Here is a 14,551-nt window from a genome sequence, read left to right as displayed (position 1 = left end):
ATAAACAGGGGAAAGTTGGCCGGGGGGGGGGACGACCGCTGCTTGGGAACTGGCTGGGCATCGGTCGGCAGGTAGTGAGCAGTTGCATGACTTGTATTTTCTGTGTTTTGTTCCTCTTGTCTGTTTTTTGTTGTTTTCCTTTTCATTATAATTTATTATTGTTTTATTTCAATTATTAAACTGTTCTTCTCTCAACCCATGAGTTTTCTTACTTTTGCCCTTCCAATACTCTCCCCCATCCCACCACGGGGGTGGGGGGGAGTGAGCGAGTGGCTGTGTGGTGCTCAGTTGCTGGCTGGGGTTAAACCACAACAGCCCTTTTTGGCACCCCACATACAGTGTATGCCCTAGAAAACATCAACTTTTACTTCCTTACTTGAAGGCTGTGTCAGAAACAGCAAACTTTCCAATGCAGAATAACCCCTTCTCAGCTAGACATTCTGCTATTCCAAATACTCTGCAACTATTATAATAATTTCCAAACTTTTTTTCCATTTCACATGACCTTCAGGAATAATGTATCTCAAAACTGTCACTAGAGTTTGATATATTCTCACAGCGCGCACCTGTATTATATTCATGACAGATCTGTGCAAGGTGGTGTTTGAATCCCAAGAAGATGTTGTGGAACATGGGAAAGATGGGATGGGTGGAACTGATGGAAACTGGCTGTTGCAATAGTTCATCCGCATAAACATTCTTCCCTTTAAAGCTTTACTTTGTCCCCTACCTATTTTCTCCTCTGACTCCATTATAATTTGAAGGAGATTTTTGCCCAGCTGGTGCATGTTTGATTAATGATTTCTTTTATCTGCTCTCATTTTATTCCTCACCAGGATGCCAGTATTTGCCCATTTAGGTGTTATGCATTTTTCTGATTCGTCATCCTTTACTTTTGTTTTCCACTAATCTGTTTGTTACTGCTTTTTTTGTTTTCTATTTTATATTTCTCATCTTCAATTTATGATTCCCCAGAGTTGAAGCAAGTTAGAAATAAGGCATGTGTCTTCAGCCCCAGCTGGCATCAAATTATTCTTAATGGCTTAACATCCTGTAGTTCAAAGGCCCATAAGTAGTTCTAGGTGTCTTATGACTTTACTACTGTTCATGGAGCAAGGTATGTCATAGCATTATACGGTGTGCTGTATACAATATATCTGCTTTTAAGAAGAACATACTTGATGCTGATGGTAGAGCTGTGCAGCACTAAAACACATAGATCTTTGTGACTATAAACTCTCCTCTCTGAAGTTAATCAGTATTGTTTTAGGAGTTTTCCGGAAAAAACTATGGAAAGAAGTTCTTTTCAACAGTGAAGTTATCTATTCAACCTGGCCACATCCGAGCATTTTGGCTTAAGAATACTGTACAAATTTGTGGTGCACTTTGCTGCAGTATGTTGGTTCTGTAAATGGTCCATCTTCCTGCTGACCGCTCTACTGCAGACCAGCGTTTCCACATGAAGAAATACACTCTTTCCTTTTGTTGGGTTTCAATTTTAAGAGCTGTCTGTGCTTTTGCTTTGACAATTTATGCAAAACCCTTGCATGTTTGAGCACACTTTAAGCCAGCAGCTAGCCCTTTTCTTCCATTTGACATTCACCTGCAACTGCCTTTGTCTTCAAGAATGGTCAAGAATGCACGTCTACAGGCATGGACTAGCAACAAATAGAAAAAGCTACACAAGCCCAGATACAGATGCAAAATTGGACTAAAGATTGCACTGAGATCCTTTCCAGTGAGACAAAGTATTTCTGCTTTCTGCCAAGGTGGCATCAGAAGACAGTGAAGATTAGTCAGACACTTGTGAGCAGGTTAAGTTTGAAGAAAGTTCAGGTTGGCTCCTCTTTTCCATTCGGAGCAGCTTCCTCACATCTAATTGTGCTTCTCTCTGCATTTCATGTAGTACTGCTGCCACAGTTTTGAAAGATGCTTTTTTCTTTTTTTCCCTCCCTATGGTTACTTAAGAAAACCCCTAGATAATTAATTCACACCATAAATATTCATTGTTAATTTATACTTTCAGTATGGATATGTAGTACGCTTGCTGAGAAAAGCTAGCTACAATAAATAAAGCTAAGGATAAATTGAGCATGCAGAACTCCTGGATTTTGCAAAGGAGTGACTTAAGTGCAAATAGATGGTTTGAAATTCCAGTATGCACAGGTCTTCGAAAGCTGGAGTCCTCAGTAGTCTCCATGTTCAAGGAACAAGGCTGTAATGAAAATATTTTGATATTCAGGAAAAAAAATGAAAACTTCACAACACTTCAGCCAAAAAGATCAAAGTCTTGTTTGAATAAATGTTACTGCATTTTGCCTTTCAGGGACTGAACTGATCTGTCTTCCCAGAGATGATTCCTCCACCTCTCATGGGACCCTCCCTTCATGTTCATGGGTTGTGCTTCTAGAACATGAATTTTTTTACTCTAATGCTGTAGTCTGATAGCTATTAATGGCATGGTAAAGAAAGGACAGGTTGTGCAACTGCAACCATTTTTTGCAAACATTATGAACAGTCCCAGTGACTTTCAATGAGTTGCTTGTTCAAGAGTTTGTAAGTTTCTAAGTTTTAACTGCTGTTTATAGTCCTAGAATTATGCCACCTTGAGCTATGTCAATATGACAGAAAAAATAAACCTTTATAGCATACCTTTCCTGAATAACTAGGGAAGTGGAGCAACCTGTGGAACTCTACCACTGATTAAGGAAAACTGTGCTAGTTTTGGCTGGGATAGAGTTAATTTTTGTCATAGAAGCTAGTATGGGGCTGTGTTTTGGACTTGTGCTGGAACTGTTGATAATAACACAGGGATGTTTTCGTTACTGCTGAGCAGTGCTGACACAGAGTCAAGGCCTCTTCTGCTTCTCACCCCACCCCACCAGCGAGCAGGCTGGGGGGGCACAAGAAGCTGGGAGGGGACACGGCCGGGACAGCTGACCCCAACTGCCCAAAGGGAGATTCCACACTATGTGACGGCATGCTCAGCACATAAAGCTGGGGGAAGAAGTGGGGAGGGACGGACGACGACACATTTGGAGTGATGGCGTTTGTCTTCCCCAGTAACCGTTACATGTGATGGAGCCCTGCTTTCCTGGAGATGGCTGAACACCTGCCTGCCCATGGGAAGGAGTGAAGGAATTCCTTGGTTTGCTTTGCTTGCACACATGGCTTTTGCTTTACCTATTAAACTATCTCACCCCACCTCCCCCATCCCACTGGGGGGGAGTGAGCGAGTGGCTGTGTGGGGCTTAGTTGCCGGCTCGGGTTAAACCACAACACGTGGTCTGGCCTCTGGGTATAACTGACAAAACAAAACTATCTAAAAGCATGCATGAGGAAATGGCAGAACATTATTAGCACTCCTTACCATGCTACTTTGCAAATATTGAAACGACGAGTTGGAAATACGCACAATATTTCATCAGCAAGTCTCCAAGTAAAGTAACTGTTCAAATTCTTTCTTTCCTAATTAATCTAAACCTCAGTAAAAGGAAGACTGTTTCTTAGTGTCTCTTCGACATCCTGACTTGCAGTTTTCCTTGGGCCTCTGAGCAGGAATCAGACTGTGCAGAGACACAGAGATAGTTTACTGAATTGTCAAGGACAGACCATTCTCCCAGATTAAACAATATTCACTCTCTGTCAAAAGCTCAACTTCAAAACTGCCAAAGCATGAGGAGAATGAGGTGCTGCTTAGACCTTTCCGTGCATGACAGGATAAAATGCAAGACTTCTCTGCCTAAAGGAATCCAGATAATGAAATAATCTTTAATCTTTGTCCCTTCAAGGCACTCTCAACACCTGTTATCCTTGATACTGTCACAGGCAAAAAAGTGTGTGAATTCATCTCAAGGCTGGTAATTATTTCAGCTAATTACTCATTTGGATGTGGGGTGATTACCAATGCTCCTTCAGGTGCAACACTGGCCACTTTTATTCTAGCTGATGTTTCACAAAGCAGGAGAGTTGCTGTTCTCCCCTTCTCCATTCTTACAGACAGATGAACTCCCAAGCTATTTAAAATCTGTACTGCAGTGAAACATCCTGGCCAAGTAGTTAAAACCAAATCTTCAGCAATTCATTTTACAGTCAAACATTACTGACTTCATTCAACCTTATTACGTGCAGCAATATCTCAGTGTTCACTACCTTTCTGGATGAGTATTTTTATTGTACCCCATTCCCATACCACCCTTTTCTCAAGCCAGAATCACCTCTACCTCTATAAATATGAACCAGATGTCTAATGTGTTTTAATTTGACTTTTTTCTTCCCAAATCACTGGTGGTTGCAAATCACAAATACTCATGATGAACAGACAGCAAATACGTGCTGGAATCCCACTTGATGGCAAATCAAGCAGGACTGACAGCAAATCCCGCAAAATGGCATTTTGGTGCAGCTCTGCTAAGGCTCAAAATGTGGGAAGTTCAGTTTTATGAGCACAAAGATGCCAAGACAGTGCCTTTTCTTCAGAACTTCAAAACTCTTTCAGACAAAAACTCCTTTCCAGGCCCTTCTTGGGATCACATGCTAAAACCAGCCCAAGTTGTCTTCCTGGTCTGATGAAGAGCTCAGACTGCTTCTCCTCTTCTACAAGCTATGTCTTTAATAAGTGCTTTACCTCTACCCAGCCAGGCAAATATCGAGCAAATGTTTCTCAGCCTTCAGCCAGAGTGAAAGTATATAGCTATGTCTTAGTGTGGAGACTGCTCATTTGTCTCAGCTACTAATTTCCAGTTCGCAGCAGTTCAGATGAGTTGGTGATTGTTATACCCAGACCCAAACAGAGTTTGGTCCAACCACAGAAGTATTTATGAAGACTACTACTTATTTCTGAAAGGTGATGTTTGGTACTGGTCTTGAGGAAAGATTTTCTTTTTCCGAGTTCTTAAATTCTGGTGGACACAACATTGAATCCAGACTCTAAAATGAGCACTCACGTAAGAGGAAGAGCACAAGCGTTTCCCCAATTATCAGACTCTGATACTGTAGGAAAAATCACAGATCCATCCAATGCAACCACAGCGAAAGAGGATCCTCTTCCCTCACCTCATTGCCATGGAACAAGGAATCCTCTCTCTCCCCTCTCTGTGCCAGAGGAGGGCTGTGGAGCCTCCAACTCGAGATATTCAAAACTTGACTGGACAAGGCTATGAGCAACCCTATCAAGCTCTGAAATCAACCCTGCTCTCAACTTGAATTATTCCATGGTCTTTTGTGTTTATTGGAGGTATTGGTATTACTGGAGGTGCACCTGTCTTTTCTTGAGGCATGGGTATAAATAAGCCAGTCAGTTGAAGGTCACGAGCCTCTTTTTCCAGAGTGTAACTGCTGGGGGCAGGAGGGAGTGGGCAGAAATACCCAGGGCCCAGGCAGGGAAACTACTCAACAACCAGCTATTATTCGATCAGCACACAGCTAACATTCAACAAAGGAAAGGCAGCAGCAATAGAGGTCCTGCTCAGCTTGAATTTCCATTCATGTGTCTGTACAAACAGCAGCACAGGTCCTTCAGCACTGCTTTTCTCCACAGTAGGCCAAGCTTTTTAAAATTTATATCTCAAAGAGAAATAAAGGAATAGTATATTCCCCATTTCTGAGAGAAATCTCCTTAAAGATTTGTTCAAAATAATAATAAAAATATTTTTTACTTGGAAAGAACAACTTGGAAACGGGAGAAAACAGATTATTTTTATTTATTTAATTGTCTTTAGTTTTCTAAATGTTAAATTACATAAAAACACAGTACCATAAACCAATCATTTTAATGCACAATATAGCACATTGCTTTGATTTTCCTTTTTAATACTCACCACTCGGAGACTGCTTCAGGTTCTTAAATAATTGGGAAGACAAGTGTAGCCCCTCAGAATCCAGTGGTCATTAGCAGCTAAAGATTGTAAAGAGCTGCACTGCTCCAAGCAGCAAAGTGGTTTTATACTCTTAAAGAGGCAATTAATACTTCTGTATTGTTTTGTTCTCATCAGTTTGAGAATTGTCTGTGCTTTGGCATTATTTATGGTCTAGTCTGCTATCAAGTGAGATTCTTTGCTGGCTGATTGATATCTTCTGACATGTCTCACACAGAAGGGATACAAGATGGGAAAGAGAAAAGTAGCAAATAGTCTGTAGACTCTAGGTCTGCTCCCCCTAAAATAAAAAAGTCCTTTAAGAGTCACCAATCAGTAGCACATTCCCTTGACATTAGCATCAGTACTACGTTCTCTACAGCACCTAGCTTTGCCTGGAAGGTAAGTGTACAAGGGTGGAATTCTTTATACTATGTTTAGGCGATTAATATTATACTTATATCACCACATGTGTCTCTTCAGGACATGATCTCTGCTCTCCCCATACTTCCAGCTCACATTCTGACAACACCACAGGAATTCCTCTTTTTTTTCTGCTTACTTTCTACAGTATAGATTCACTGCCCTTTGACCCTCTGGCTATTCTTCCCATCATACTAAACACATTCATCTCACTGCTTCTAACGGTTCTGATCTTGTTCTTCATCTGTTAGCTGGTCAAAGTGGAGTGAATTGTGGCCACTGCCATCAATATCCGATCCTTTCCTCAAGAAATTCTCTCCAACCTACTAGTGCCTGGAGTATTCCTAGGGACCCTCAATCTCCTCCTGCAATTGTTATCCTTATTCCGGTCCGCTTTCTGCTCATCTGCCCCCTGAAGAAGTATCTTGGGATGTACAAAAAAAGGCTATTTATTCCTTATTCCTTCTCTTTTCTGATCTCACAACTACAGACATCACAGGCTTTCAGTTCCAGTGCCTTACTCCCTGTTCCTTGCTTTCAATTTTTATTAATCAGCTGGGAGGATTTTCTGGAATCCAATCTCCCAGTAAAAAGCCTGTATTTTCTCTGTATCTCACCTCAGAAATTGTCCCTTTTGTCTTCTTCAGCTATCAAAGAGTTGGTTGGTGGCCTCAGGATTCTTTAACCTGGTCTTTCTTCGGATGTTACCTCACTCTTATTTGGTCAGAGTATTAATCAGATAGTACACTTATCAAAAAGGCTTTGTTTAACAATGACTAACTTACCACGGGGGACAGCTCAAATGTAAGGGTAAACCAAAGTGGGAGCACCTGTTTATGGAAGATAAGGTAACACCTTCCTTGCATAATATGAAGACAAGGCTAAAGTGAGTCTTGTGGGACACCAGGAAGATGGAAGCAAGTGTACAAGGCTTATCTATAGGATGTCTCAAACAGAAAAACAGTCAGCTCTCTGCTCTATAATCAACAGTAGGTCCCAAATGCTTTGTGCTGAAGCACTTCAGCACTGTAGTTCAGCTGGAAACATCCCAGTTTTCAAATTAATATTCTTCACTGACTGAGTGACTGAGTTCTTATTACATCAGTTCTACAACTGCATGGTCACAGCTCCTTATACATCACACAGAAAGGCGTCAAGCAAAGTATCAACAGGGGATGCGCCAGATGTGGAAAATGCATATGGGTCAACTGAAGATATTCCTCTACGTATTAAAATCTGGAAAGTGTGTATACACAAACACATTTTCCTTAGTTTGCTGAATAAACATATGAAATTCTGCTTAGTGTTTCTTTTCTGAATAAAAGAAGCCAATCTTAAAGAGAAAAAAACACGTCAAAAAACTCATTCTAGATTACTACACAAGATCTCAAATGAAGACTGTAATATTCAACCTGCTAAATAACATTCTTTGTGCTATAGGTTTAAAATTATGAGATTTCACAGAACTGCTTTACTGACTTTAAATTATTACAGTAGCGGAAAAGAACATGAGATCAAGCTGATACATGAAAAATATTTACAGCTTCTGGTAATTTGCTTTTACCATCAAAGAAATTATGTAACATGTATAAACATCCTAATATAAAAGTTATAATGCCATAGTCTCTTGAGATGACCTATAACATGTAGTTGCACGAAACCACTCTTACCAGATGCTACCTGCAATCAGTTGATTTAGACACAGAAAATACTGCAGCGATATTGCCCGAACATCTGAAGACAACTTTAAAGAGTAGATATTCTCCATTTCTTGAGCCTAGTGACAACATGTTCCTTTTCTACCTACAGCGCTGCTCCTCAGAAGCACTCTGCATCCTTTAACATCAATTGAATACACCTCTCAGGATATTATGAAATTTTACTTTTCTTTTCAGAACTCTTTTCTTGTTTCAGCTTTTCATTGCAAAGTCCTACTGCATTTCAATTGCAGTTCAACAAAGTGGATGGATGAGAAAAATTTGGGATTTTAAATACAAGAATAATTTCCAGCTTCCTGCTTGGGACTCAAAATTGTTTATTCCAGTCCAATTGGTTTGAGCCTACAACCCAAACTAAAATCCCAAGCAAGGCACAGGAGGATCTATAGTCCAAATGGCCCCATTCTGCCAGATGCGGAAAGCCAAAAATCATCAGTTGAAAGAAGAGTTTAAGAAAAAACATCTAGAAAAGAAAAACAACCTAGGAAAAATACCTAGAAATTACCTAGAAAAGAGCTGAATGCTGGTGAGGAAGAGCAGCAGCTTACTAAACAGCATTTGTGGGAAGGAGGCTATGTATTTTGCTGCGGACAGTCTCCATAACAGAGCACATCTGCGCCTCCCCACCCCCCAAACGTTGCAATCCTGCTGGCAGTTTCACTGGAAAGACTAGAACTAAAGAGAACAGGGAATCAGTTAGCCTCCAGAGACAACCCCAAGAGACTGTACTGTGGCACAAAGCTACACTGAGCATGTTTACTTATGCTGAAGGCTGGTAAAACTCAAGGAATTGAAGAGATAACTACTGCCCAACAGCTTCCATGAAAGCTTTCTTCTGTCCCTTGCAGGAAGTCCTTTCACCTCTGAAGGACACACCACCGTCTCTCCAAGAAGGGCCGAAGCAGCAGGTGGTGTGGCAAGGCATGAACTATACTACATGCTATTCCATAGCTAAAGAGTGGCTTTTATCCCTCAAAATTAAAAGGAGTCTTTAAGAGATTTATGAAACTAAGTTTTCTCCCCACAAAATAAGAACCTAGGAGCACAAAATAGGTGAAAGCAAAGGTTTCAGCTTCCTTTTAAAATGCACCACTATTCTAAAGGCCAGGTGTGTCTAACCAGGCTTATTCTCCTAACATTGCAAAAGGCATTCTTGGAATTAGGTGAATTTTCAAATGAGTAAAAATGAGGGGTTTGACCCATTTTTTGGCTCGTAAAGGCTCTCAAAATCTTGAAAGCACAAGACTCCAAAAAGATAATGAGACATCTCAAACAGGACTTTACTTTGGAAGTTGATCCCAGTAACCCACAGTTAAAGGCAACTGTAAACCCCTGACAGCCACAGAGCATTGGAACATGAGGACTGTAAGCAGACACCATAATCTCTTTGCTCATACAGCAAAGTCATAACCATACACTCATGATACCCCAGAAATGGTTTAAACAACAGATATTCTACTTTCCTGCTTACACTAGTTCTTACAGAGATATGTTGTGATGGTGTTAGTATTTCAAAACTGTTTGCACATAGTAAGATGATTTAAGCAGATATTTTCACAAATTTAATGGGGCTTTTTTTACTCAAACTGTCACATTTTCATAATTCAACTTTCAGCTTGCTGAACTCTGGTACCTTTTTTCTTTTCATGTATCAACACGGTCTTTCTGTCCCTGGATATATCTATTTCCCTCCCTACCTTTCACTTAAATCCCTTTTTCTTTTTCTGACCAGCATGTGAACAAAAATATTGAGCTGCTGATTAACAGTGAGACAATCTATATTACTGTGCTGCCTTTTATGGAACTACTTGAACACGTAGACAAATCTAAGATCTTAATTACATAGCAGCAACAGTAAAAGAGGCAGTGCCTGACTTGACTGTATTAATTAGACAAATAATATTATCTAATTTACTAATATTTTGAAACCAAAGTTTGCTGTTAGTGACTGCCAAACTCATAATCCAGAAACAAACTGCCCATTTAAAAGCATCTATGTCTTATACCTTCGTAAGCCAGAATACTGGAAACCTCATGCACCGCAACTTGTTAACACGACACACTGGTATTACAGATTGAAAATACTTTGACAGCTTTAATGTGTCCTTTTCCAGTGTAATGGCTTGGTGCATAAAAATGAATGTTTTTCTCCAACATGATCCCTCAGCTCCGTACTGAAAATTTCAACTCATTTTACAACACATGATGAAGCATCTTCCTTGTTATAATGCGACAATGGCACTACTGAGCGCAACAATGGCACTACTGTGCACAACAATTTGAGTCTGAATGTGCCACTGCAAGACAGAAAAAATCTGAAGAGGCAATTCCACCTAAAACTATACAGCAAATGCATAAGAAAGAGGAAGAAGAATGATTAAAGATGCATTAGCACAGTCTGAAAAACAACGCTCTCGACAAAAGAACCCTTAGTACATCTGGTAAAAGGGGAACAGCACAGAGATTAGCTGAATGAGAGACAGACGAAGAATTTGAGCTATTCTGACGGAGTATCTTTGAAATACTTGAGATCTAAATGTCTGTTCAGACAAAGTCAATTTTAAAACAAACAGTCTATCTCGCTATAAAATAAATCACTTCTGAAAAGGTTTTTAAGTCTAGAAAAAAAACCTTTTCCGAATTAACCAGCTCAAGTATTAAATTTCGCATTTGGAATAACCAAAAATGTATTAAGGATGACCCAGATAGTCTTATTTCAAGTAAATTAACATACAACGCATTGAACATCTCACACACAACAGCTTTTTTTTCCCCTACAGCATGGTTGCTCTGGAAGTTTGGAGTGCGGTTTTGTAACCGGTGCTGAAATTAGTCATTGCCTCATACCACCTCACAACACATCACTTCTCCTGCAGCTTATATGTTTGGTCTCAACTCCTGATCAGAAAAAATCCCAACCACAAAAATCAGCAGCTAGTGAGATTTTGATTCAATCCAGGTCACACCCCTAACAATTAGCGTGTCTTCAGAGAGGAGCAGCTGTTTGGATCTTTTGTTTTGGTATGGACCGATCTTGGCTTACAAAGTACCTTTAGACAGACTGCCCTGAGGAAAATGTAAGTTGAGCCACTATCTGTATTTGACACATTAAACCCCGTATTATTTTTTTTTCCCCAGTTCTTACATTCACTATTTTCCAAAAATAAACACCACATTGAATCTCCTCTGCTAAACAGACTAAGCCATTTTCCGTATTGCAGGAGAGCCCGTATGTGGCCTCATAAAAGGACCAATCCTGTAAGCTTTATTCATACATTTGACAGGAGCTAACCATCACAATCACTTGTACACTGGTTCCTAACATATTTGGTAGCAACCTTATTACTGTTTGGCAGCCTTCATTTAAGTCTCTGGACTTTCAGGAAGGAGTACATTACTGACTGCTGAACCAAGTTAACTATTTCTTCAGTCTCAAAATGAAATTAAGAATTTTTAAAGATTCAAATTGTGAAAGACACCTACTTTAATAACATGTTCTAATGAGTTTCTATAAAGTCATAAAATACAAAATTTTGATAAAAGCACACATTTTAAATCTGATTTGAGGTTTGCAGATTGCCCACATTAAGTCATCACTTGCTTTTGCACGGTGTATGGACCCTTTAGAACGGTACAAAGCACTCGTATACATGAGGGAATCATTCTATTTTAAACAGAACCCAGGATTCTTTCAGCTTTTGTAAACCTGAAGATCTTACTGCCACTCCAAACCTGTACTGTACTTTGCACATAGCCACACTGAGCACCCCCCTCAGTACAGGGAAGCAGAACCATGCAGATTCCCAGCCCGATTCATTAGTAAGTTCTGCATCGTTTACTTGTGTTTTCTACAGAATTAGCTTGCAAAAAGCGTGGGAGATTTCAGGAGTGATGAAACACCGCAGCTATCCTGGTTCTGCTGCAATGTATGAATGCCTAGCACCCTGGCGCGTCTCACAGGGATGCATAGCCCAAAGAAGGCAATCTGAACTGATCAAGATATTCCTGAGGGAACTCTTCATTAAATCCTAACCATTTATAACACTAACTCATTACAAGAAATAATTACCATAGCAACCACTGCACACCATGCATTTGCTAGCATGAACAACAGTGTGTCTTCTTGGGGGAGGAAGTGGGAGGGAAACAAGTGAAAAAAAAAAAACTTCTAGAGAGGTTTAGCATAGTCAGTCACAATTAGATTATGTTTTCCTGTATTTTCTTTTATTTTCATCAAAAGAACGTTTCCTATATTAAGTATACTGTTTCAAACAAGCAGCAAACATTTCAGAATTTATAAGTATGACAAAGTGTGTCAACATTTCACAAGGCTTTGTACCAAAGCCCTTTGGTGCTTTTACTTCAAATAGCACTTTACATACTCCAATCCATCTGATTTCATTTAGGATGCAAAGGCAAGCTAGGCTGCTAGCTTAAGACTTGAGGAACCTGGCTTTGGGTTGGTTTTTTTTTTCCTTTTCCTCTCTGTATCAGAGAGAGGAAACATCTCCTATGGAACTCCCATTTTAAACCTAGATACTCGACAGACATTTAGATGCCTAGGTCCCAGTACCTTAGAGGACCCAATTACAGTAAACAAAACGCAATTTCTCATCCATAAAAATAGAAATGGCACTGCCCTAACTGCCTTACTGCCAATATACTATAGACTGTGACATGCTTAGATGCTCAGAGCAGTGGAATCGCACAACAGCATGATAAAGATTGATGCACTGCCAATATACTATAGACTGTGACATGCCTAGATGCTCAGAGCAGTGGAATCGTACAACAGCATGATAAAGAACAAGGGCCAAAAGAGTTGTACAGAAGACAGATTGGGGGAGTTCAGATCTAGACAAGACGTCTTCACCAATGTGAAAAACAGAAGATAAACTGGTAATAGCTCGGTTGCCTTAAGCTACCTTAGCCATCGTCACCAAAGATCCCTTTATGCTCCTATGGAACTCACTGAGTTTTTATTACCTCCCAAGGCCCAAATCTGTTTCCACTGGCCAAAATTTCAAAGGCTGCAGGACCAACTGTGAAAGGCCAAACTCTAACTCTAATACCTTGTGAGAGATATTTAAAGTGTCCAAAGAAACCTAGACAATTCCAGAAAGCCAGTTAAGCTTCCATCTGCTGTTTTCAATGCCTAGTTATCTCAGAATTGGTAACAAGACCCAGGATTTGCGAGGATGATGCTTATCATCTGCACAGAGGAGTGGAACTGCGCAACTGAAGGTTGCCCAGCCAGTTCTAGCACATTCTTATACTTGACAATTATGAGGCTTACCTGGGAAGAAGTATTAACAAAATAACTGGAGGTTCTGGCCTCTGAAGGCCTGGAAGAGCGTATTTCATCAGAAAGTTTTATACCAATTACAGATTTCAAAGAGCAATAAAGCAAAAGGTTCTGCCCCCTTCTGAGCTCCTCCCACTTGTCAAGCTTTCCCTTCCTTTCTTCAGAGAAAAATCACTATTATTTTACTTTACAGGATTAAAAAAAAGGCAAGAAATGAAACCCTAGGGGCTGGGAGACTTGGACTTTAAAGGACTCTGTAATGAACTGTTTCATGGTAGTTAATCACTTTAATTGTGCTTCCTTTCCTCAATAAAAGTTTCCCTGTCTGTACTCTCCAAGTGCTCTCCAATCCTCTCTAATACAATGCCCAGGGGGTTAGAGTGTGTTCCAGCACTGGAACATTGCCCTTGGCAAAGGGCAAAAATCCCTTACTCTTCTGGCTGATTTTCTTCCAAATGCATTCCAGGATTACCACCACGTTTTAACTCCGGCACCATGCAGAACATGCTTTTGCTAACAATTGCAACAGGATCTTATTGTATCGCTTTTCAGTCATTAGCCTTCCATTTTGTATCTGGGTTTTTCAGTTAAATTTCACAAATGTAATATTTTTTTTAAACTTTGGATGAAATCCTGGACTTCTTACATGGCTGTAACTCTCGATTTTGGAAAAATAAGCTTGGGATAAAAAGACAGAAATATGGATTTGAGACCCGCTCCAATGGTTTGGGCAAAGGGGAGAAAGAAAGGAGAAAACGTCTTACAAGTTTTCATCCTTCTATCTCACTGAAAAAGGAGACGAGATTCCCAGTTAGACACTACGTGCACCTGCCCAAATTTGATCATCAGTGCTTTTCTGTAATGGGAAGGAAGGATTCCTGACAGTAGTGGAGGCTCATTGCCCTGGTTCGGCATCTTCCTGACCTTCCTTTCTGAAGTGTTCGGTTTGTATACACAGTTTTAAAGCATGAGCTTTCAAGCATTTCTCGGCATCAACAAATTATTAACACTGTGTCTATTTGTAAGTCAGTGATAATTTGAGGGGTTGCTGTTTTAAAAATGTGTTTCTTTTAAACTCTGTCTTCAGTCCTATTTTGAATTCGACTTTTAGCTTATTATCCCATTGGAATAAGTGCATCAGCTCACAGCACTGAAAAGAAGCCATTTCCCTCCAAACGCTGTAAAATACTGTTCGTAGAGAAATAAACACTGAAACTTACAGCAGTGTCTTATGCCTCCACAACCCCTTC

General features: G+C 40.1%; 1 long non-coding RNA gene across 1 annotated transcript in view; it reads left to right on the top strand.

Annotated features, from left to right (window-relative positions):
• The window catches only part of LOC109279718, a 58,704-nt gene extending 55,923 nt beyond the window's left edge, over positions 1-2,781 (top strand). Inside the window, exon 3 of the long non-coding RNA XR_002086312.1 lies at positions 2,327-2,781. This is a non-coding gene — a long non-coding RNA (uncharacterized LOC109279718). The remainder of the gene's footprint in view (positions 1-2,326) is intronic.
• Positions 2,782-14,551: the final 11,770 nt, after the last annotated feature.

Source organism: Aptenodytes forsteri, unplaced genomic scaffold (assembly GCF_000699145.1).
Source record: "Aptenodytes forsteri isolate BGI_AS27 unplaced genomic scaffold, ASM69914v1 Scaffold345, whole genome shotgun sequence".
Classification (NCBI taxonomy): domain Eukaryota; kingdom Metazoa; phylum Chordata; class Aves; order Sphenisciformes; family Spheniscidae; genus Aptenodytes; species Aptenodytes forsteri.
The sequence above is the reverse complement of the archived record's forward strand: the minus strand, read 5'-3'. Positions and strand labels throughout refer to the sequence as shown.